Source organism: Tamandua tetradactyla, chromosome X, assembly GCF_023851605.1.
Source record: "Tamandua tetradactyla isolate mTamTet1 chromosome X, mTamTet1.pri, whole genome shotgun sequence".
Taxonomy (NCBI): Eukaryota; Metazoa; Chordata; class Mammalia; order Pilosa; family Myrmecophagidae; genus Tamandua; species Tamandua tetradactyla.
In genome coordinates this window covers 30799417-30804763 of record NC_135353.1, presented here as the reverse complement: position 1 = coordinate 30804763, position 5347 = coordinate 30799417, and the positions used below count along the sequence as shown (strand labels likewise).

The window sequence follows — 5347 nt, the reverse complement described above, 5'->3', positions numbered from 1 at the left end:
AGTTGCTATCGTAAATAGAATTTTTTCCCTTATTTTCTCTTCAGATTGTTCATTACTAGTGTATAGAAACACTACTCACTTTTGCTTGTTAATTTTGCATCCTGCCACTTTGCTGAAATCACTTCTTAGCTCTAGTAGCTTTGTTGTAGGTTTTTCAGGATGTTTTAGGTATAAGATCATTCCATCTGCAAATAGTGGAAGTTTTGCTTCTTCCTTTTGAGTCTGGGTATATTTTTTTCCTTTGCTTGCCTAATTTCTCTAGCCATAACTTTAGTACATTCCTGAATAACAGTGATGACAGTGGACATGCTTGTCATGTTCCTGATCTCAGTGGGAAAGTTTTCACTGTTTAATCAATGAGAATGATGTTAGCTGTGGGTTGTTCATATGCACCCTTTATCATGTTGAGAAAGTTTCCTTCTACTCATATCTTTTAAAATGCTTTTCTCAAGAAGAGATGCTGAATTTTATACCCTTTTTCTGCATCAATTGACATGACCATGTGGTTCTTCTCTTTCAATTTGTTGAAAAGTGAGGACTTTTGCATCTATATTCATTAGAGAGATTGGTCTGTAATTTTCCTTTCTTATAGTATCTTTATCTGATTTTGGTATTAGGGTGATGTGGGCTTCATGGAATGATTTAGGTAGCATTCACTCCTTTTCAATTTTATGGGAGAGTTTTGAGGGATTGGTATTAATTCTTGGAATGATTGGTAGAATTCACCTGTGAAACCATCTAGTCTTGGGTTTTTCCTTGAGGGGGCGCTTTTGATGACTGTTTCTATTTCTTTACTTGTGATTGCTTCCTTGGATCTTCTATTTCTTCAGGAGTCAGTGTGGGTTGTTCATACGTTTCTAGAAAATTGTCCATTTCATCTAAGTTTTTCTAGCTGTTTGACATATAGTTATTCATAGAATCCTTTTAGGATCTTTTAAATTTATTTTTCTGGGGTCAGTAGTAATGCCCCCCCCATTTCTGATTTAATTTATTTGCATCTTCTCTTTTTTTCTTTGTCAGTTTAGCTAAGGGTTTGTCAATTTTGTTGTTCTTCTCAAAGAATCAGCTTTTGATTTTGTTGATTCTCTCTGTTGATGTTTTTTTATTCTCAATTTCATTTATTTCTGCTCCAATTTTTGTTCTTTCTTTATTTCTTCTCGTTGGGGGATTATTTTGCCATTCTTTTCTATTTCCTCCAGTTGTTCAGTTATGTCACTGGTTTTAGTTCCATTTTCATTTTTACATAGGCATTTAGGGCTATAAATTTCCCTCTTGACATTGCCTTCACTGCATCCCATAAGTTTTGATACATCATGTTTTTGTTTTCATTTTTCACTAGATATTTAATGATTTTTCTTGCAATTTCTTCCTTGATCCACTGACTGTTTAAGACATTTCTTAATTTTGCTTACAGTTTCCTCTTTAAACCATTGGTTGCCTAAAAGTGTGTTATTAAATTTCCACATGGTTGTTTTTCATTTCTCACTCTATTGATTTAAAGCTTCATTCCACTGTGGTATTGAAATATACAGTATATGATTTCAATATTTTTAAATTTATTAAGCTTTATTTTGTGACCCAACATATAAGTTATCCTGGAGAATGATCCATGTGCACTTGAAAGGAATGTGTATTCTGTTTTCATTGGGTGCAGTGCTCTCTATATGTCCGTTAGGTTTAGTTGGTGCAGTGTATCATGAAAGTCCTATACTTGATTATTGAAGTTCTATCCATCATCCAGAGTAATGTATTATAATCTCCTACTGTTAATGTAGAACTGTCACTTTCTCCCTTCAAATTTGTCAGTATTTGCTTCATATATCTTGTGGCTCTGCAGTTAGATGCTGTGCCAGTTTGAAATTGTCATGTACCCCAGAAAAGCCAAGCTCTTTAATCCTCATTCAATATTCTTGGGTGAGATTTGTTGATTGTTTCCATGGAGATGTGACCCACCCAATGGTGAGTGGTAACTTTTGCTTAGGTGGTTTCCACGGAGACGTGTCTCTACCCATTCAAGGTGGGTCACTTACTGGGGTCCCTTAAGAGGGAGCCATTTTGGAAAAAGCTACAGAACCAACAGAGCCCACACAGCCACAAAGACCTTTGGAGATGCAGAAGGAAAATGCCCCTGGGAAACACCTTATGAAATGAGGAGAGAAAGCTAGCAGATGTCACCATGTGCCCCCCAAGCTGAGAGAGAAACCCTGAACTTCATCAGCCCTTTCTTTGGAGTTAAGGTATTTTTCTTTGCATGCCTTAATTTGGACATTTTCATGACCTTAGAACTATAAATTTGTAACTTAATAAATTCCCTTTTTAAAAGCCTTTCCATTTCTTGTATATTGCATTCTGGTGGCTTACAAACTAAAGCAGTTGCATACATATTAATAATTATTACATCTTCCTATTGAATTGTTCACTTCATCATTTTTTAATGACTATTTTTGTCCTGCATAATTGTTTTTGGCTTTAAAAATATTATATCCAATACTGGTATAGCCACCCAGCTCTCTTTTAGTTATTATTCATTGTTTTTTCTTCCCCATCTTTTCACCCTCAATATACTTGTATCTTGGACTATAAGGTGAGTGCCTTATGGTTGGCATATAGTTGAGTCATGAGTTTTATGCATTCCGCAATTTCTTCCTTTTGAGTGCTTAATTCATTTACATTGAAAGTCAATACTGCTAATACAGGACTTTTTATCTGTCATTTTGCTATTTAGCCTCTGCAAGTTTTATACCTTTTTTGTACCTCACTTCCATTAATGCCGACTTTTACATTTTTTTGTGTGTGCATGTGTGTGTGTTGTATCATATCATCCATTTCTATCTGGATGTATTTTTCATTTATTTTTCTTGTCATTACCATGTGGTTAAATTTTACATCGTAAGTATATAATAATCATAGTTGGTTTGATATCACCTTAACTTCAACAGCATGCGTATATACTTCCCCTATGTCCTTTGTCTCCCCACAATTTTTTATACTTATTACTATGTATATCTTTGTATATTGTATTTCTAAAAACATGGATTTATCCTTACTTTTTATGCATTTGTAGTATATCACCTATAGGAAGGAAGAAGTTGAGTTATATACAAAAAATACAATACATTAATATTGGCATGTATAATTATCAAAATGCTTACCTTCACCACAGATCTTTATTTCTTTATGGTACTTCGAATCACTGTACAGTGTCCTTTCCTTTCCTTTCAGGCTGAAGAACTCTCTTTAGCATTATTTGTAGGGCTGGTTTAAAGTGATGAATTCCCTCAGATTTTGTTTATCTGAGAATATCTTGATCTCCCCCTCATTTTTAAAATAGAGTCTCACCAGTTACAAAGTTCGTGGCTGGCAGTTTTATTCCTTCAGCACTTTAAGTATTTTAGCCCACTGTGGTTTCTGATGAGAACTCTAAAGTCAGTCTAATTGGGAATCCCTTTTATGTAACATGTTGCTTTTCTCTTTCAGGTTTCAGAATTATCTCCTGTCCTTTGTTCTTGATCATGTAATCAAAATATAATGGGCTATAGTTTTCTTCATGTATATCCTTTTTGTAGTTCTGTGTGCTTCCTGGCTGTGCATATTCATGTCTTTCGCTAAGTTGGGAAGTTCTCTGTCATTATTTCTTCGAAGATTCCTTGTACTCCTTTTTCACGTTCTTCCCCTTCTGAAACTCCCTTTATGAATATATTGGTGTGCTTGACGGTGTCCCGAAGATGTCTTAGGCTATTTTCACTTTCAATATTTCCTTCTTCTTTCTGCTTCTCAGCCTGACTCATTTCAATTACTCCACTAGTTCTGATGGTTCCTTTTCAAAATTTCTCTTTAGTCTCTCATATTGCTAATTCATAGCTTTCCTTATATCCTTTAGTTCATTCTCTGTATTTTCCTTTATCACCTTGAGCATTTTAATATTTTGTTTTGTTTTTATTTGAGATTTTAATTATGTACATAAATAGCAACATGAGAACAAGGAGTTCTAAGGCTTGTACATTATCTCTAGGTGAAATGATTCCTGATTAGTCTGTTTGTAACATGATATCACCCAAGATAACAGAGAGCTAGCACAGTTTCTCGTGAAGAAGAAAGCTTATTTATTACATTCAGTACTGACTTTGTCACCATTTTTTCTGTAGAAATACTGATTTACTGTATGGAACTTCCAACGTTCCCTATAACTGATTAAAATGGGCAGGCAAGAAGTATTTCACTTATTCCCAGGTGAATTCTTCACATTTCTTGGTGTTTGAAAGTTCTCCTTCCACAAATCATCCATGACTATATATCCTTGCAAACTCCAGTCATATAATTTCTCTGCACTGACCTGGGAAAATATGATAGCTTGTTGTGGGTAAGAGATTGAGGCATCTAATCCCATGAAACCAGGTGGATACACCAGCTTCTTTATTTTTAAACCTCTAGCCAAAAGGAGTCCCACAAAGTCCAGCAAAACCAATTACACTGAGTCTTGGAAAAAATCCAAGAGGTGCATTTTGGAGATATTCATAGCTGTCTACCTGCTGTTGGACAATACTTTGCATCCTCGGCTTAGTTTGGGAGTACATTTCCTGGCACCAATTTGTATGTGGCTTGCAATAATGTTGGAGCTGTGAAATGCTTTCTTCAAGTTGGGTCCTTGGCTTCTCCACATATTTAGACTGACCCTCTGGAACTGAGTAGAGTGAAAGCTCATCAACCTTCATGGAATCTTTGTGAAGTGAGTCCTTTTTTTGGTGACGCATAAACTTTGAAGGTGAGCAGACTCAAACTGGCCAGTCCCATCAACCTCTGAATTACCTTGAACATGTGGCTGGCAGCAGTGGTTCTGGTGGGGTCCCCCTGGTCTCAGCACTGCCCACTACAGAAAGTCCTTTAAGATCATTTTTAAAAGACTGTTCAGTATGTCCAAATTCCCATTTTCTTTGTTGGTGTTTTCCGTGTTTTTATCCTCTTCTTTTGGTTGGGCTATCATTTTCTGTTTCTCTGTTTGTCTTGTACTCTTCTGTGGCACATATTAAAATGTTAACTCTGGGATTTACCCTCTGGGGTGTCTATTTCTTGGTTTTATTACCAGCTGGCAATAAGACAGAGCTTTTCTTGAGCTTCAGCCCTCATATCAGGAAGGTATGCCCAAGGTGAATGCAGTGTGCAGGGTTTTCACTTTCTTTCTGGGCTTCTGTCTTGTCCTGGGCTTCTGCTTGTTAGTTGTTTCAGAATTCCCCTGTTTATAGGACTTTTGTTGTAACGTCTGTTTCCCAGACCTCCCTCTCCCACGTGTTTTGAAGTTGGCAAGCCTCTGCCCCAGACTCTCTACATCCGTAGCTTCTTACGCTCCTTT

General features: G+C 36.3%; 1 pseudogene; it reads right to left on the bottom strand.

Annotated features, from left to right (window-relative positions):
* Positions 1-4216: 4216 nt before the first annotated feature.
* LOC143670602 (MICOS complex subunit MIC26 pseudogene) lies at positions 4217-4815 on the bottom strand (annotated as a pseudogene).
* Positions 4816-5347: the final 532 nt, after the last annotated feature.